Genomic DNA, 20,132 nt, shown 5'->3' with positions numbered 1-20,132 from the left:
CTCATCACTGCCCAGGGCCACACAGACACTGATGCTCATCACTGCCCAGGGCCACACAGACACTGATGCTCATCGCTGCCCGGGGACAGACGGACACTGATGCTCATCACTGCCCAGGGCCACACAGACACTGATGCTCATCACTGCCCAGGGCCACACAGACACTGATGCTCATTACTGCCCAGGGCCACACAGACACTGATGCTCATCACTGCCCGGGGACAGACGGACACTGATGCTCATCACTGCCCAGGGCCACACAGACACTGATGCTCATCACTGCCCGGGGGCAGACGGACACTGATGCTCATTACTGCCCGGGGACAGACCGACACTGATGCTCATCACTGCCCAGGGCCACACAGACACTGATGCTCATCACTGCCCAGGGCCACACAGACACTGATGCTCATCACTGCCCAGGGCCACACAGACACTGATGCTCATCGCTGCCCGGGGACAGACGGACACTGATGCTCATCACTGCCCAGGGCCACACAGACACTGATGCTCATCACTGCCCAGGGCCACACAGACACTGATGCTCATTACTGCCCAGGGCCACACAGACACTGATGCTCATCACTGCCCGGGGACAGACGGACACTGATGCTCATCACTGCCCGGGGACAGACAGACACTGATGCTCATCGCTGCCCAGGGCCACACAGACACTGATGCTCATCACTGCCCAGGGCCACACAGACACTGATGCTCATCACTGCCCAGGGCCACACAGACACTGATGCTCATCGCTGCCCGGGGACAGACGGACACTGATGCTCATCACTGCCCAGGGCCACACAGACACTGATGCTCATCACTGCCCAGGGCCACACAGACACTGATGCTCATTACTGCCCAGGGCCACACAGACACTGATGCTCATCACTGCCCGGGGACAGACGGACACTGATGCTCATCACTGCCCGGGGACAGACGGACACTGATGCTCATCACTGCCCAGGGCCACACAGACACTGATGCTCATTACTGCCCAGGGCCACACAGACACTGATGCTCATCACTGCCCGGGGACAGACAGACACTGATGCTCATCACTGCCCAGGGCCACACAGACACTGATGCTCATTACTGCCCAGGGCCACACAGACACTGATGCTCATCACTGCCCGGGGACAGACGGACACTGATGCTCATCACTGCCCAGGGCCACACAGACACTGATGCTCATCACTGCCCGGGGACAGACCGACACTGATGCTCATCACTGCCCGGGGCCACACAGACACTGATGCTCATCACTGCCCAGGGCCACACAGACACTGATGCTCATCACTGCCCAGGGCCACACAGACACTGATGCTCATCACTGCCCAGGGCCACACAGACACTGATGCTCATCACTGCCCGGGGACAGACAGACACTGATGCTCATCACTGCCCGGGGACAGACGGACACTGATGCTCATCACTGCCCAGGGCCACACAGACACTGATGCTCATCACTGCCCGGGGACAGACAGACACTGATGCTCATCACTGCCCGGGGACAGACAGACACTGATGCTCATCACTGCCCGGGGACAGACAGACACTGATGCTCATCACTGCCCAGGGCCACACAGACACTGATGCTCATCACTGCCCGGGGACAGACAGACACTGATGCTCATCACTGCCCGGGGACAGACGGACACTGATGCTCATCACTGCCCAGGGCCACACAGACACTGATGCTCATCACTGCCCAGGGCCACACAGACACTGATGCTCATCACTGCCCGGGGCCACACAGACACTGATGCTCATCGCTGCCCGGGGACAGACAGACACTGATGCTCATCACTGCCCAGGGCCACACAGACACTGATGCTCATCACTGCCCGGGGACAGACAGACACTGATGCTCCTCACTGCCCAGGGCCACACAGACACTGATGCTCATCACTGCCCGGGGACAGACGGACACTGATGCTCATCACTGCCCAGGGCCACACAGACACTGATGCTCATCACTGCCCAGGGCCACACAGACACTGATGCTCATCACTGCCCGGGGACAGACAGACACTGATGCTCATCACTGCCCAGGGCCACACAGACACTGATGCTCATCACTGCCCGGGGACAGACAGACACTGATGCTCATCACTGCCCGGGGACAGACGGACACTGATGCTCATCACTGCCCAGGGCCACACAGACACTGATGCTCATCACTGCCCAGGGCCACACAGACACTGATGCTCATCACTGCCCGGGGACAGACAGACACTGATGCTCATCACTGCCCGGGGACAGACGGACACTGATGCTCATCACTGCCCAGGGCCACACAGACACTGATGCTCATCACTGCCCGGGGACAGACAGACACTGATTCTCATCACTGCCCGGGGACAGACGGACACTGATGCTCATCACTGCCCAGGGCCACACAGACACTGATGCTCATCACTGCCCGGGGACAGACGGACACTGATGCTCATCACTGCCCAGGGCCACACAGACACTGATGCTCATCACTGCCCAGGGCCACACAGACACTGATGCTCATCACTGCCCGGGGACAGACAGACACTGATGCTCATCACTGCCCAGGGCCACACAGACACTGATGCTCATCACTGCCCGGGGACAGACAGACACTGATGCTCATCACTGCCCGGGGACAGACGGACACTGATGCTCATCACTGCCCAGGGCCACACAGACACTGATGCTCATTGCTGCCCGGGGACAGACGGACACTGATGCTCATTACTGCCCAGGGCCACACAGACACTGATGCTCATTACTGCCCGGGGACAGACGGACACTGATGCTCATTACTGCCCGGGGACAGACGGACACTGATGCTCATTACTGCCCGGGGACAGACGGACACTAATTCTTATTACTGCCCAGGGCCACACAGACACTATTCCTCATTTCTGCCTGGGTCTACAGGGACACTGATGCTCATTACTGCCCGGGGCCACACAGACACTGATGCTCATTACTGCCCGGGGACAGACGGACACTAATTCTTATTACTGCCTGAGTCCACAGTGACACTATTCATCATTTCTGCCTGGGTCTACAGGGACACTGATGCTCATTACTCTGTACGATCATTAATGCTAATTATCACCTGGGGCCTTCATACATGCGTGCATGTGTCATTTATGTAAACGTGTGTCTGTGTGTGCATGTATATCCGGAGGTGCACTGCTCAGCCTTCATACATGCATTCATGTGTCACTTATGTAAATGTGCCTCTGTGTGTGCATGTATATCCGGAGGTGCACTGCTTGGCCTTCGTACATGCATGCGTGTGCCATTTATGTAAACGTGCGTCTGTGTGTGCATGTATATCTGCAGGTGCACTGCTCAGCCTTCATACATGCATGTGTGTGTCATTTATGTAAACGTGTGTCTGAGTGTGCATGAAAATCCGGAGGTGCACTGCTCGGCCTTCATACATGTGTGTGTGTGTCATTTATGTAAACGTGTGTCTGTGTGTGCATGTATATCCGGAGGTGCCCTGCTCGGCCTTCATACATGCATGCGTGTGTCATTTATGTAAACGTGTGTCAGTGTGTGCATGTATATTCGGAGGTGCACTGCTCGGCCTTCATACATGCGTGCATATGTCATTTATGTAAACGTGTGTCTGTGTGTGCATTTATATCCAGAGGTGCACTGCTCGGCCTTCATACATGCGTGCGGGTGTCATTTATGTAAACGTGTGTCTGTGCGTGTATATCCGGAGGTGCACTGCTCAACCTTCATACATGCGTGCGTGTGTCATTTATGTAAACGTGTTTCTGTGTGTGCTTGTATATCCGGAGGTGCACTGCTTGGCCTTCATACATGCATGCGTGTGTCATTTATGTAAACGTGTGTCTGTGTGTGAATGTATATCTGGGGCTTCTCTGCTCGGCCTTCATACATGCAAGCGTATGTCATGTATGTAAACGTGTGTCTGTGTGTGTGTATGTATATCGGGAGGTGCACTGCTTGGCCTTCATACATGCGTGCGTGTGTCATTTATGTAAACGTTTGTCTGTGTGTGCGCATGTATATCCGAAGGTGCACTGCTCGGCCTTCACACATGCGTGCGTGTCTTATTTATGTAAACATGTGTCTGTGTGTGCATGTATATCCGGAGGTGAACTGCTCAGCCTTCATACATGCATGCGTGTGTCATTTATGTAAACGTGTGTCTGTGCATGCATGTATCATCACCTTGGGAATAAGGGATCCTGGGATTCAATCAGAATGTCTATTCTGGAGTCTGCCTTTACAGCCTTCTGCTGCTGTATTAGGATGACGGAGGTCGGAGTTTAAACCTTCAGGGGGATTCTGACGTGGTTCCAACAGGCGCAAGGATCCCGTCGGTCCATTGGAAAGTCTGCATAATCCCTTAATGAAGGCGGCTCTGCCGTCAGGTTTATGATGTCGGTTTCCAACAACCATTCCATGTCAGCCTTTCCGACATGGAAAGTCTGTCGGAAATTACATTGAAGGTCCCTAGCATGGCCCTCTTTCCCCCTGGCCCTCCGCATTTGGGCATGGGGGGCACCGATGGTGCCCCTAAACATCCCTGCACCGTGTGACAGGCATCGTGCCTTTTCCTCCCGCCACACAATCTTCCATTGTGCAATGGATGTCTGCCACCGCAATAGTGTGGTCGGAACCACCGACCTAAGGTCAGGAGGTTCCTTTCCGCAACAGTCAATCCGACATCATGATAACGCTCAATATTGGTTCCAAAACTATGCATTTTAATTGTTATTTTTATTTTAGATGTATAGCGTATCTTTTTTATTATTATTTTGATGTTTTTATTCGTTTTTGTGGTATAAGTTTGCATTATTTTAATTTTAAGTATAACTAATTTTTTTTTTCAATTACATTTTTTTATTAGTTAATATTATATAATTTGAATGTATTTATTTATTAGCGGGTTATTAGATTTGAAAGGAAATAAATTGAGACTTTTTAATATTTATTTTTTAATTGACTATAAATAGTTTATAACTTTTTATTCGTGAATTTTATTATTAATAATGTAACAATCTCATTTTAAATGATTTAATTAATAATTTAAAAAATGTGAATTCATTTTTTAATTGTTAATTCATTAACTAGACAAAATGTGTGGCAAATTATTTAATTGTTTTAACAATTTCCATACAATTATTTGTAATACTTTTTTATGTAATAGTAATTTTTATTCCATTATAATTTTTTTAATTATGGTTTATTATTAAAAAAAATTCTAGTATTCTAATTTGCTTTTGTGGGTTTTGGATTTTTAAGGTAATAAAGTGGGACAATTTTTAAATCTATTTTTTTATGTTTTAATTGGCAATTTTTAATATATTATTTATAATTTTAACTGTTAATTTACTACTTTCAGTACTTGGCATTTATATGAAATATTTGATGTAAAAAATATTATACCTAATTTTTATATATTTGTTTAAATAAATCTTATGCTTTTATTGTATCTATATATTTTTTTCATTTAGGTGTGGTAATAGTAAATCAGAGCTTTTCAATGTCCAAAACCTTCCCTACTGTTGCTTATGCGGTGGAAATAATAAATCTGACCCTCCAAATTCCCACACTTTCCCTACGGTTGCTTGTGCTGGAGTGGTAATTGTAAATCAGATCTCTCCAAAGTCCAACACTTTCCCTACTATCACTTCCATTGTAGTGAGAATAGTAAATCTGACCCCTCCAAGGTCTATCACTTGCCCTACTGTTGCTCCTGCTAGAGTGGAAGGAGTGAATTTCACCCCTCCAACTCTAACTTTTTATGGGATTCTTTCAAAGAAAATGTCTAACAAATATTTCTTGTGATTTAATTTTCATTTAAGTATCTTGTTATTATATATTTATGGAGTAATATTATATTCTTTCTTTTTTAATTGTATTTATTTACAATATTTAATCTCTAGTGCCGTAATTATCGTTCATTATTGTTTGCATTGTTATAGTATTTATGTTTATTTAAATATTATGTTTGTTATTGAATTCATTTAGTTGAAAGTATATATTTTGATTTCATGAAAGTTATAAATATTTTCCCTGTTTTTAAACATTTTATATGTATATTTTGAAAGTAAGATTTAGAAGCTAATATAATGTTCAATATTTAAAATTTGATATACTTACATTTTTAAGGTGATAATATGGTCTTCTTTATTGTTGTGGGCAATAATTGTTTAGTACACACACAAAGTATGTGAAGTCGTTATTTGTGTCATCAATATTTTGTATCACAGTCTGTTTGTCTGCATTTTTCTGTTATACAACCCAGAAACAGAAGGGGGGGGGGGGGCAACAACGACTCTTACCTGTGTTAACTACTACCATAGAACATTGCCCCACACAACAGCAGAAACTGATTACCTCAATGAAGCTGAGATGTTTTCAGTATCAATCCTCGAAAATGCATCTTCCATGCCCAACGAGAAAGAGGTTTCAGTGCACAAGCCGCTGCGATGACTTGAGCCGACACCACAAGCTGAGGAAAGGTTGTGAGGTCACAGTATGGGAGTGGATTGAACTGCTACTCTATGAATGTCAGGATTATAGGTTAGGGTATTAAGTTGGAAAGCTGTATATTTGCATTAATTTAGTAAGATGAACTGAAATATTTAAATATATTTTTATTAAATATTTTTTCTATGAATCCTTTTTCCATCCGAGTTCTTTGTGTTAAAGTTATTTTATTTATTCACTGACGCTTTATTGAGGATTGCTAGTTACTGAATATGTATTTCAGTGGTGCCTCCGTAAGGGCTTGTATGTGTTTATGTTACTGATGAAGGCACACACTAGATTTATGAACTTATAATCATCCTGATTGTAAGAAATATTCTGCATATTCTATGGGGTTCAGTGGAGTCATCTCTGCCCATTCAGGTCGGCCTACTTTTGCTCCTGGGGGGCATTTCACACCTGTTTCACACCTGTTCAAAAGCTAATGCCAGGCTTAGAGAAGTTTGAGTGCAAACGCAAATGAGCCTCCAAAAACTCCAGGGAGGAGAAAGCAAACTTTCTAAATGTTAACTTTCCTTAATATTTATTAAAAAATCCAACGTCATAATTGAATTGAACTGGGCGCACGTCCCTGTAAGGAAATGTTAATATTACATTTCTACACATTACCACTCACACTGCCTTGTGGACAACAAAACCTGCATTGGGATGACTTCTTAATGTTTAATAAGGAGGTTTTCACTTGTGAAAATGGTTTATTTTGACAGGTTGAATTGCATTTTTTACACTGCTGCTGCCAGGCTACAGAGGTAGAGGTGAAGCCATGTTTACACTGTCGTGGGTGGCACAACAGGGGCTGAAGTACACTAGTGATATTTAACTTCCAGGCCCTAGGTACACCTTGTACCATATTCTAGGAACCTATAGGTAAGTTAAATATACCAGTTAGGAATATACCAATTGAGCCACTTTTAAAGGGGGAGTGCAGGCAATTTACCACTGGTTAGGACAGAACTCTAAAGCCAGCCAAAACTATAGGGCACAGCAAAAACCGAAAAAATATGAGGTAACAACGCAGAAAAGGCGGATTTCCTACATTCATGATTTACACGTATTCAGGGGGAATTGCAGCCTCAGCTTGGTTCTTCCTTTATTGAAAGGGTTCAGGTTGATCTACCATCAGACTAGCTAAGAAAGTGAGAAGCGGCTCCTGTTGTAACACCCACGGTGCCAAGTACATGAGAAATGGCAAACACAGCTTGAGGGACGAGGGCTGTTGTGTTGAACAGAAATACCTGCAGACAGTTTCCTGACCGCGTGCCCATACCAGAGAGAAAGATGGGCTGCCTAAAACCAAACGATATATTCCTTCTAATGCTGGCTGGCCGTCGCACGTTTATGTGGTGACAAAGGTCCTTTGAAGAGATGTGAACTCTTTTAGTCCTACACTTGGCTGACTTTTTTGGCCGGAGATGTTTACCCTGGCGGACTTAGAAATCTGTGAGCCCAGTGGGGGACAAAATCATTCTGCGACCTTCACCAGTGGCTCACACGGCCCTCGTGGTGACGTGTGCCCAAGTGGTACCTCTACTAGTAGGGTTTGTAGCCTCACACTAAGCTATGGGATGGGGGTGACGGTGGGAGATGGTCTGAGTTCAGGGGCGCCTGCCTTCGTACCTGAATACACAGAAGGGAGAATGACAACTAGGCCTTCCCTGAAACATCTGTGCGGTCCCTAAGAGCTGGCGCCCTTACTTCCTCCCTATGGTTTGTCTTCTGTGCTGTCAATCAATCAATCGATAATGTGTAGAGCATGGCAAATCACCCGTGAGGGCCTCGAGGCGCCGCAGCTGTTTGCTGCTGCGTGGGGGTTTGATCATTCAATGGCATTCTTTAGGGGGGCAGCAGAGGTGGGACACGGAATTAGTGGGGTCCTGCAGAGGAAAGGATGAGTGTCTGCAGAAAAGGGGTGTCTTGATATGCCTGTGCAGCAGGGGGACCCCGCAGGTACATAGTCTAGGGAGTGGGCCCCGTATCACTGTAACTACCCGCGCCTAGGACTATGACCCCCTGCCCCCTGCCAGCTTCTGCCAGCCATAGTCCATCTCCTTGCCTTGTCTTGGCTGTGCTGGTGATCACCTGGCACCCAGCTGAGAGCCCGAGCTGTGGGTCAAAGGTAACCCACGCAGGTTGGACACTGGCCACCAGCCCCTCCCTTGGCTTTCTGAAGAAACCCGGGAAGGTGAAGCCCGCCCTGATTCAAGGAGGCTCATGTTTCACTAGCAGTGGCCTGCTGCTGGTGGCTCTAAGCCAGGACCAACAGTGGCCCAATGTGGCCTAGGACAGCGCTTCTTCACCTGTGGTCTGTGGGCCTCAGGGGGGCCTCAGGGGGCCGCGAGGCCTACTCTGGGGGTCTGCAACTGTGTACAAAATTAAATAATATTAATATTCATCATGTAAAATGAATAAAGTATATAGAAATATGGAAGCAAGGTTGACATTGTGAAAAAAAAAATTATATTTGATTGTGAATTTCATAAATTATTTGAATATTTGCACATTTGTATGCTTGTTTCTGTGTGTATTGTTTTGAGGAGAAAACCATAGAAATGGCTTAGGCTGGGGGTCGCCGCCTCAAATAATGACTCAGAGGGTGCCCCTGAATTCCATTGAGGATTCCGTGGGGGTCCCTGAATTCCATTGATGAGTCCGTGGGGGTCCCTGAATTCCATTGATGATTCCGTGGGGGGGGGGGGGGGGGGGGAGGGGGTCCTGAATTCCATTGAATATTCCATGGGGGTCCCTGAATTCCCTTGATGATTCCGTGGGGGTCCCTTAATTCCGTGGGGTCCCTGAATTCCATTGAATATTCCATGGGGGTCCCTGAATTCCCTTGATGATTCCGTGGGGGTCCCTGAATTCCATTGATGATTCCGTGGGGGTGTCTGTTTTCCATTGATGATTCCGTGGGGGTCCTTGAAATCCATTGATGATTCCGTGGGGGTCCCTTAATTCCGTGGGGTCCCTGAATTCCATTGATGATTCCGTGGGAGGGTTCCTGAATTCCATTGAATATTCCATGGGGGTCCCTGGATTCCCTTGATGATTCCGTGGGGGTCCCTGAATTCCATTGATGATTCCGTGGGGGTCCCTGAATTCCATTGATGATTCCTTGGGATTCCCTGAATTCCATTGGTGATTCTGCAGAGGTCTCTGTTTTCCATTGATGATTCCGTGGGGGTCCCTGAATTCCGTGGGGTCCCTGAATTCCATTGATGATTCCGTGGGAGGGTCCCTGAATTCCATTGAATATTCCATGGGGGTCCCTGGATTCCCTTGATGATTCCGTGGGGGTCCCTGAATTCCATTGATGATTCCGTGGGGGTCCCTGAATTCCATTGATGATTCCGTGGGGGTCCGTGAAATTCATTGATGATTCCGTGGGGGTCCCTGAATTCCGTGGGGTCCCTGAATTCCATTGATGATTCTGCGGGGGGGTCTCTGTTTTCCATTGATAATTCCGTGGGGGTCCCTGAATTCCATTGATGATTCCGTGGGGGTCCCTGAATTCCATTGATGATTCCGTGGGGGTCCCTGAATTCCATTGATGATTCCGTGGGGGTCCCTGAATTCCATTGATGATTCCGTGGGGGCCCCTGAATTCCATTGGTGATTCTGCAGGGGTCTCTGTTTTCCATTGATGATTCCGTGGGGGTCCGTGAAATTCATTGATGATTCCGTGGGGGTCCCTGAATTCCGTGGGGTCCCTGAATTCCATTGATGATTCTGCGGGGGGGTCTCTGTTTTCCATTGATAATTCCGTGGGGGTCCCTGAATTCCATTGATGATTCCGTGGGGGTCCCTGAATTCCATTGATGATTCCGTGGGGGTCCCTGAATTCCATTGATGATTCCGTGGGGGTCCCTGAATTCCATTGATGATTCCGTGGGGGCCCCTGAATTCCATTGGTGATTCTGCAGGGGTCTCTGTTTTCCATTGATGATTCCGTGGGGGTCCGTGAAATTCATTGATGATTCCGTGGGGGTCCCTGAATTCCGTGGGGTCCCTGAATTCCATTGATGATTCTGCGGGGGGGTCTCTGTTTTCCATTGATAATTCCGTGGGGGTCTCTGAATTCCATTGATGATTCTGCGGGGGTCCCTGAATTCCGTGGGGGTCCCTGAATTCCATTGATGATTCTGCGGGGGTCTCTGTTTTCCATTGTGATTCCGTGGGGGTCTCTGAATTCCATTGATGATTATGCGGGGGTCTCTGTTTCCCATTGATGATTCCGTGGGGGTCTCTGTTTTCCATTAATGATTCCGTGGGGGTCTCTGAATTCCACCTATGATTCCTTGGGGGTCTCTGAATTCCATTGATGATTCTGCGAGGGTCCCTAAATTCCATTGAGGATTCCACGGGGAGGTCCCTGGGCGGGGAGAAATGTGACTCCCTTGTTCGAGCTATAGAATTAAATGAGGCGGGGAGGGGGAGAGGGGGGGGGGCATTTAAGTTCACTGTCAGTCGCCGGCTGAGCGGGAACTGCCCCATTAAACCCCAGAGGTCTCCGGACCTCCCCAGCTCACCCAGTCCACCGATAGCTGAGCTGCCTCAGCAGATGACGGCTTTGTTTATCTGTATCAGCAGGGGGCAGAGGGGGAGGCAAGGAACGGGGCAATGAGGTGTTAAAAACATTTTCCAGGTCTGATAATGACGGGTTAACACCACTTACTGGCAAATCTGACAGAAACGAGCCGCGGGGACCCGGGCAAGGCTGGCGCAAGACGCCAGGGGTGCCGCTGTCCTCATTACCTTGATGCGCACAGGTCCATGCGCCGCTCAGAGTATTCCCGCCCTGGGCCGGGGCCCAGCTCGCCCCTGCTAAAGGCCGGCCCTGGGGACAGCAGTGTGCTGAGGCTCATTGGCACGTGTTTACCGGTGAAGTCGGGACTCTAAGGGTTCAAAGGTCGGGGATTCCCAATATTTGTGCTCTGAATCCACTGTCCCCGGGCAGGCGGCGTGAACTCCCCGGGAGGGGCTGTGCGGGGCGCCAGGGGGGAGGGAGGGGTGCTGTACTGTGCTCCGAGCAGCAGTGATTGCAGCTCCGGGTTCTGATAAGTTTCAGCCTGGTCAGCAGAGCCGGCGCTGGAGTTTGGCCAGAGCGGTGCGGGCAGAGCACAGTGTGTGCCACAGACAGCCTGGGCAGGGAGTGCCACCCTGGCTTCGATAGGACAGCGTGTGCATTGGCATCTGCCGGGCAGCCTGGACTGGAAGTGTCGCATTGGCATCTGCTGAGTGGGGACGGAGAGTGCCCGGGTGGCATCGGTCAGCCTGGGCAGGTGGCCCCAGAGGCACCTTGTGGACAGTGTCAGGAGGGGCCCCAGTGGCAGGAGTGGCCCCAGAGGCACCTTGTGGACAGTGGCTGGAGGAGCCCCAGTGGCGCCTTGTGGACAGTGTCAGGAGGGGCCCCAGTGGCGCCTTGTGGACAGTGTCAGGAGGGGCCCCAGTGGCACCTTGTGGTCAGTGCGGCCCGGTGGCACCTGCTGGCAGTGTGGGAGGACAGTGCCCGACAGCCATCGCCTGAAGAGTGGTTTGACCCCGGGGTCAGCGCCAGCTGCTGGTAAGGTGCTTTGCGGTATAGCAGCCTAGACGCGTGTTTGTGGCTGTCAGTCCTCATGGTGGTGGGTGTTGTTCTGTGGTCACTCTTACCGGGCTACTACGGCGGGCTTGGGCTGGCCAGACCTCAGGAGGGCTGGGCCAAAAGGCAAGGGGCGACGGTATTTTTTGTACATATACCGTAGGTGTGAGAGTTCAAACAACACAGTCCATAGGGGCTTAGGGGTGCGCGCGCCTACAGGATGCTGCGGGCAGCCGCGTCGGGGGCTTTAGCCTTGCACAGTACCGGGGATGCGGTGCAACATGGCTAAAACCATCAGCAAAACCAAGAGGTCGCGAAGGTGAGAACTTTTGCTTTACCAATGCTTGTTCTCTCAGCCCGAGCCTGAGGGAGGAGCTAGCTTGACTGCTTCATGTTACCCCAGGAGGGCTGCAGCAGAGTGTAGTACAGAGGAGTAACTGCATGATTGAGATCATAGAGGAGAGAGACATTCGCATGTTTATTGTGGGTGTGGCCAGGTGTTCGCCTACAACTGGGGTCACAGAGGTGACAGAGCCTTTCACCTCTTTATTGAGTGTGTGTGCGTGGGGGGGGGGGGGTCAGGTATGCACCTATCACCGAGGTCACAGAGGAGAGAGCGCCTTTCACCTCTTCATTGATTGTGTGGGGGCGGGAATGGGGTGTGGTATTCACCTATGGCTGAGGTCAAAGAGGAGACAGAGCCTTTCACCTTTTTATTGTGTGTGTGGGGGGAGTTCAGGTATTCGCCTACGGCTGGGGTCAAAGAGGAGACAGAGCCTTTCACCTTTTTATTGTGTTTGTGTGGGGGGGGTCAGGTATTCACCTAAGGCTGTGGTCAGACAGGAGAGAGAGCCTTTCACCTCTTTATTGTGTGTGTGTGTGTGTATGGGGGGGTCAGGTATTCACCTAAGGCTGAGGTCAGAGAGGAGACAGAGCCTTTCACCTCTTTATTGTGTGTGTGGTGTCAGGTATTCACCTGTGGCTGGGGTCAGAGAGAGGAGAGAGAGCCTTTCGCCTCTTTATTGTGTGGAAGTGGAAGAAATTAAGAAGGGCATTGCGTTGTCCTATGTTCTGAGGTCACTTTATAATAGGCTGAATGGGACCGCACTCACACCCATTCTGCAGGTTGCACAAGCCAAGATCCTTCCCGCCCTGACATATGGGAGTGAGGCGCTCAGGGGCACGGAAATCGCCACACTGGACAAAAGAGTTCTCAAAATATTCAGGCCACTTTTTCAACTACCTCTGAACACTTCCCCTGCACAAATAAGGCTGGAAGCTGGTATCTCCGAACAGTCAACGGCTCGGAAGGCAGCCTTTGTGTCCTGCTGCCACATGTTCAAGATGGCTCCAGAAGGTACCCTGGGCAACCACATCTGGCAAGAACTGGAACTTAGGCCGAGCTGCCCTGCACGCGCCTGTCTAAACCAGGCTTTGAATTCACTTGGCCTGACAAACGCTTGGGACTGACATCTTGGCCATGGAGAATCCAAAGGCTTACCAAACACAGTGCACAGCTGGCATCAAGGCTGGAGGATAGAGACAAACTCTCTAACTGCAGGAATGGTGGATGACACTGCAAAACGACACCAGGTCTAGGCCCGGTTATGTATGCAAGATCCGGAGAACATCATGCATGTCCTATGTATGTGCGGCGCCGGTATGGAAGACCGCCGTGAACTCTTGAGTAGAAAGTTAAGAAACCTGGGGCAGATCTATATTGGAGATGCGCCACTTTTACGCCGCCGTTGCGTCACTTTTGTGATGCAGCGGCGGTGTAAACCCTGCGCCACGTTGCGCCATATTTACATCGTGACGCATCTATGGAGATGCGCCACGATGTAAAGCCCTGCGCCACGTAAAACCTGCGTCAGGTTTCACGTGGGCGTGTCGACAGAGGGGGGGGTGTTCCGTCGCAGGAACGCCCCTGAAAAGTGACACAGTCAAATCTATAAGATTTGACTGAGTCACTTTCCCAACGCTGATGCGCCAAAACCCTGCGCCTGCTTGAAGCAGGCGTAAGGCTTGATGCACCATGTTAGGGATAGGGTAGGTTGGAACAGTGCTGGAGTAGCGTCTGCGCCAACCTTATGCCATCGGATGCGTCACGCATCTGTTTATTCCTGCGCCATGATGCGCCGCATTGTAAATGCGGCGCATCATGTGTGGCGCAAGGGTAAACTTGCGTGACGCATCATTCCTGGCCATCCTTGCTGATTTGCAGGGATGCGCCAGGAAACATAAATCTGCCCCCCTGTGTATAAGGTCATGCAGGGGGGCGGTGCGGGCCATCTTTGACCCTACGGACATTAGTCTGAACTGTGCCATGATTACATTTCTTCAGAGATTTGAAAAGAGAACTGAGAGCAAGAAATCAAGAACTGTGGTGAAGCTGGAACCACTCGAGAAGTCACCACAATGTGTGTGTGTGCGTGCATGCATGCGTGCGTGCGTGCGTGCACGTGTGTGTGTGGGGGGTGGTCAGATATTCACGTATGGCAGAGGTCACAAAGAGGAGATGAACCTTTTCACCTCTTTATTGAGGTTTGGTCAGTGGTCGTGGTCGAAATGTATAAAGAAAAGTATTATAATTGCGATCCTGAGTACAATGGGGCGTGGAAAGTATGTGTGGAGATGGGGGGGTCACAGGCGAGGCTAAAAAGAACAAAACATTCTGCAACATTTTGTCGGCCTTTCACCTACAGGAAAATGCATATAAAATGTAATGCACACACCTTAACTGAAAAAGACAAACAACTTCAATGTATCTGTGGGAAATGCATGTTTCTGGTAGAATAGCCTTGTTGGTTAATGCAAATACTGCAGAGGTCTGTGGTGTATCTAGATAGCCACTGAGTTCAATCCCAGTTGATGCCCGGGGGAAATAATTACATGTATATACAGTGCTAACAGGTCCAAGCGTTTGCCAAAAAAACACTTTGGATGAGTAAGCAATTCATTAAAAAATGGATTACATACAGTATAAGTTGCACAGAGTGTAAGCAGGTTGTTGCAGAATGTGTTTTGTTTTAATGTTTACAGTGCTTTTAAAGGCTGTGCCCATTAATGCCAGTCCTGGCCCTCAAGCAGTCTGTAGGCTTGCAGGTTGACCGGTTGTGCTTGCTTACATTTCTTTCAGGTAGCAAGCCCCTTCTGAGAAGACTTGTTTCTTCTTCAGCTGACCTCCTTTCACTTCATGCAACAGGCCTTCCTTCTCCTCCACTTTCAACCTGCGGCTTCCCCGCTGTTTGGGAACAGTTGATTTATAAATTAAAAAAATAGGAACTCATTTGATCAAATTAATAAAGCCAGAGAAGGTTGATCCCCCGTTCCCCCGCGCACGTCAGTCTGTGGGTGTGGTCAAAGAGGTGAGGGGCAGCCTTTCACCCCTCTCTTGGACTCTGGTAATATCCCTGTTCCCCTGCCCACATCAGTCTGTGGGTGTGGTCAAAGAGGTGAGGGGCAGCCTTTCACCCCTCTCTTGGAGTCTGGTAACATCCCTTTTACCCTGCCCACGTCAGTCTGTGGGTGTGGTCAAATAGGTGAGGGGCAGCCTTTCACCCCTCTCTTGGAGTCTGGTAACATCCCTTTTACCCTGCCCACGTCAGTCTGTGGGTGTGGTCAAAGAGGTGAGGGGCAGCCTTTCACCCCTCTCTTGGAGTCTGGTAATATCCCTGTTCCCCCGCCCACGTTAGTCTGTGGGTGGGTGTGGTCAAAGAGGTGAGGGGCAGCCTTTCACCCCTCTCTTGGAGTCTGGTAATATCCCTGTTCCCCCGCCCACGTTAGTCTGTGGGTGTGGTCAAAGAGGTGAGGGGCAGCCTTTCACCCCTCTCTTGGAGTCTGGTAATATCCCTGTTCCCCCGCCCACGTTAGTCTGTGGGTGTGGTCAAAGAGGTGAGGGGCAGCCTTTCACCCCTCTCTTGGAGTCTGGTAATATCCCTGTTCCCCTGCCCACGTTAGTCTGTGGGTGGGTGTGGTCAAAGAGGTGAGGGGCAGCCTTTCACCCCTCTCTTGGAGTCTGGTAATATCCCTGTTCCCCTGCCCACGTTAGTCTGTGGGTGGGTGTGGTCAAAGAGGTGAGGGGCAGCCTTTCACCCCTCTCTTGGAGTCTGGTGATATCCCTGTTCCCCCGCACACATCTGTCCGTGGGTGTTGTGGTAAGTGGTACTAGGCGTGTTTGTAGGCCTAAAAACGTATTGCGCCCACACACGGATGTCTGCTCAGCCAGTGATTACGGGCCACCGCTGCTCGTAGAGCGGGTATTCTTGGTCTTCCGGGCTCTTTTCTGCCGCCCCCGGGTGCTTGCGATCGTGGTGCTTGGAGGGAAATCATTAAAGCAGGTCACGTTCCTCACCACCGTGTGCCGGCCGCGCCGGGCTGTTATCATAGTTCTGTCAGCCTGCACAACTGTCCATGTCTCTGGTTCAAAGGGGGTGCAGACCTGACACCCCGGGTGGCGGTCCTTGATCACTACTTGTGACCCTACTTGCAGGTTTGGGATCCTCACATGTCGATCTCGGGAAGCCTTCTCTTTGGGTGCCCGTCGCTTCTGCTGTGTCATTTTCACGTCCAGGCTTGGTGGCACCCACTCGGAGTCCTCTGGAATAACATCCCTGGGCGGCTGTGGGAATAGTAAGGTTGCGGGGGATCACCCCGTGGTGGAGTGTGTGGTGTGCCAGTACGCCAGGAGGAATTGGAGAAGACATACCTCCGTGTCTTGATTCTGGTCCACTCCGATCCTGAGGGCTCGATTCAGTGTCCTCACGAATCTCTCCACCTCCCCATTAGCCTGCGGCCATTGAGGTCTGATTCTTCGGTGTCTGACTGCCTTCTCTGCCAAAAAGTCCTGAAACTCTTGCCCTTGGAAGGGGGGCCCATTGTCGGACTTCACCTCTTCCGGCAGACCAAACATCGCAAATGTCTTCTCCAGTGCCGGCCGTAGGTGGACGAACGTGGTGGAGGGTACCAGGTCAATCACTGGAAACTTGGAGAATAAATCCATGATCATCAGTGTTCCGCCCATCAGGAAAACTCCTGAAGTGGATGCTGACCCTTGCCCATGGAGTGAGGCACGGCGCTTCAGTCAGCACGGGCGCTGGAGCAGGGTCCTTGCCGGTGATGGTGCAGGGGTGGCAGTGCCAAAGTTCTTCCTCCACATACTCATTCATGCCTGGAAACCAGACTTTTGCTCTGAGCCTCCCTCGGCTTTGGCTGCCCCTTGGTGGCCTTGATGGGCGAGCGTGACCATCCGACCCTGAAGGCTCTTGGGGATAACGATTCTCTGTCCTCGCAATACCAGGCCGGATCCACTCGTGCTCAGCTCGTGTCGTGCTCTCAAGAGCTGGTGATGCGTGTTCTGCTCGTCCGCCGCCATCAGTTTGGATCCGTCAAGGAACGGATGCCATTGTCCCTTTGCCATGGTGTCTTTCACCTTCCGGAGGTTGTCATTGGCATTTGTGGCTTCCCTTATGTCTTCTCGGGTGACGGCCACTTGGCAAGCGTGGGTCTCCACCATGTTCCCGAAGCTTTCAGTGCATTCTTCATCCAGGGTTTGCTCTCTGGGGGTGCTTGGTGAGGAGTGATGCAACAGAAAATCAGCAGGGTTGTTGACCCCGGGCCTGTAGACCAACTGGAATTAATATGCTTGGAGCTGTATGGCCCATCTTTCTATCCGTGGGGGGCCAGGTGGGATGATCCATTGAACAGCGGCAGGAGTGGTTTGTGATCCGTCACCACCTTGAACTGGTGACCACACAGGTAAAGTTGGAAGTGCTGGCATGCCCATCTGATGGCCAGAGCCTTGCGTTCTATTTGTGCATAGTGGGTTTCTGTCTGCGACAATGCCTGCTTTGCGTAGGCCACGGTAACGCACTCCCCTCGAGCATCTTCCTGCAGGAGGACGGCTCAGAGCCCCACAGGGCTGGCGTCTACAACCAGCTCGGTTCTTTTCCGTGGATGGAAGCAGGCCATCGTGGTCTGGTCCAGCAGTGCTTTCTTTATGTTCTTAAAAGCAACCTCCTCCTTGGGGCCTCAGGACCAGGGCATGCTGGTCTTCATGAGTTGGCGCAGGGGCTCTGATAATGTGGCCAGGCTGGGTATGAACCTTTCGCAGTACGTTACCATACCAAGGAAACTGCGCACTTCAGCTGGGTTTTTCGGTGATGATTCAGGCAGCAGGTGCACCTAGAACAGTAGATAGTGAGGGTGCGCACTGGTCGCTGAGGCGGAGCCTTGCTGCTGAGGGCACTCCCCTTGACACATTGCTTGGACGCTGTAGATGTGGGGGAGGGTCATGTCTATAGACAGTGTCCTTTGCCTGTTAGTTGGGGGGGGGGGCGTGACCGCTGGAGGGCCTCTTTCCCGATATCCCAGAAGACTATTGGCCAGCTCCTCCCATTAGGTAAAGTTCATGCTCCCTCTGGGCAATGCCGCAGTATCTGTGTTGGCAGAAGAAAGGAGGCTCCTGATACGTACAGCCTACCCTCAGGGACTTGCCTTCAGGGGAAACTTCCTCTCACCTGCACGCTCCACAAGCGGTGAGACATGATGCAGCCGCTCCTGGTGGCGCGGAGAGGTGTCGAGGCCGTCTCTCTCCGGGCACGGCAGAGCGTTCTTGGCGAGGCCACGCCCCAGGTGACATGGGCACGGTGAGAGCCGCAGAACAGCCAGTGCCCGCAGCCCTCCGTTTGGGTGCCACTGTGTTTGCGGCCACGCCCAAGACCGCATCACAGGATCACATGGCCTATGGGCTCAGTGGAGATTTTAGTGCAGGCTAGGTGCTCTCCTTCGAGGCTGTTGTCTGCTGGCAGGTGTTTACATGGTGTTAGCAGCTCATTGCAGCGTCCCTATGGCCTTAAACCAGGCTTCCTAGGCTCGGGACGGAGAGACACGCGGGTCCCTGTCCGAGGCAGCTGCCATTGCAGGGTCAGGCATCAAGAGGCCGGGGCCTCATCGGTAGCATTCGTCCCCACTCTGCTCTTCCCTCCACAGCAGGTGCTCAGCAGCAAGCAACAAGACCGCAGCCTATCTTAAGAGAATGATGTCACTGAGGAGAGAGAGAGTCTTTCGACTTTTTATCGGTGCACGGTTAGGCGCTAAAGCACCATACACTTATACCTTTTCTGGGCTAAGGGGAAAGAGGAGCTATAACCATTTACCGCTAGATTGTGGGTATGGTAAGGGGGATTATAGTCACCAAAGGGACTGCAGGGCGGAGGTCACATGGGCAGGCTCTACAGCACCATTCCCCTAAATGACTGCAGGGCTGGGGTCACAGAAATCTTCACCAGTGGATTGTGTGTTGGGTAAGGAGGTAGCACATGATAAAACAGAGCCTTTCGCGTCTTTCTTCTATCATTAGGCTCTAAACGGCTGCATGCCCGAGGAAAGGGGTGGTTAACAGAGTGAGGTGGTGGAGGAAAAAAAAGCACTTACCTATATCGCCGGATGCCGCCTCGTCTTCCTACGTCCTTCTTCAGCAGGAAGCACACAGCCTCCCAGAATCCCCTGACCAATCACAACGCTGCCTTAGCAGCGTTGTGATTGGTCTGAGCACTGTGGTTCGGCGCTCACAGGGACTGGCAGGCTGTGCGCGTGGAGAACATGCAGAGTGCGCATGACGGTTTGGACGGCTCGAGACGGCCGGACAAACCATCATGCGCACTTTAGGTGCTGCCACCACTCCTCCCCCTGCGACGTGGGCAGCTCAGCGCCACACCCCTGGTTTCAGCTGCAAGCTAAATACAGAAAACAAAATGATAATTACGAACGTTATCATTCTTTTTTTTTTTTTTATTCATCTTGCAGTTTAAGCAGTGGGGCGTCGCTCCTCCGCCTTAGTGGAGAAGCCACCACTGTGCCTGAACTCCCAGGTGAGACAGAGAGGCTCACTGCTAGATGATGGCTGTAGTAAGGGAGGTACAGGACAGTTCCATCTGGCCCCTCTGGTCTGCTTTGTTTTGTACTGACGTGTTTGAACCCGTTGCCCCAGAGCTGATGAAGAAAGGGCCAAGCACCTAAAATGCATGGAAGC

The 20,132-nt window shown here is 50.9% G+C and overlaps 1 protein-coding gene across 5 annotated transcripts in view; it reads left to right on the top strand.

The window, feature by feature from the left end:
* SLC29A1 (solute carrier family 29 member 1 (Augustine blood group)) overlaps positions 1-20,132 on the top strand; it is a 1,214,204-nt gene that overhangs the window by 811,404 nt on the left and 382,668 nt on the right. The window contains exon 1 of one of the 5 annotated variants that reach the window (XM_085610192.1): positions 11,471-12,082. The exons of 2 other annotated variants lie outside the window; for them this stretch is intronic. The gene's annotated coding sequence lies outside the window, so the exon portion shown is untranslated. Of the gene's footprint in view, positions 1-11,470; positions 12,083-20,132 lie in introns of those variants that run through there. 2 more of the 5 variants (XM_085610196.1, XM_085610201.1) reach the window with 2 other exon arrangements.

Source organism: Triturus cristatus, chromosome 6 (assembly GCF_964204655.1).
Source record: "Triturus cristatus chromosome 6, aTriCri1.1, whole genome shotgun sequence".
NCBI classification, from domain to species: Eukaryota; Metazoa; Chordata; class Amphibia; order Caudata; family Salamandridae; genus Triturus; species Triturus cristatus.
The sequence above is the reverse complement of the archived record's forward strand: the minus strand, read 5'-3'. Positions and strand labels throughout refer to the sequence as shown.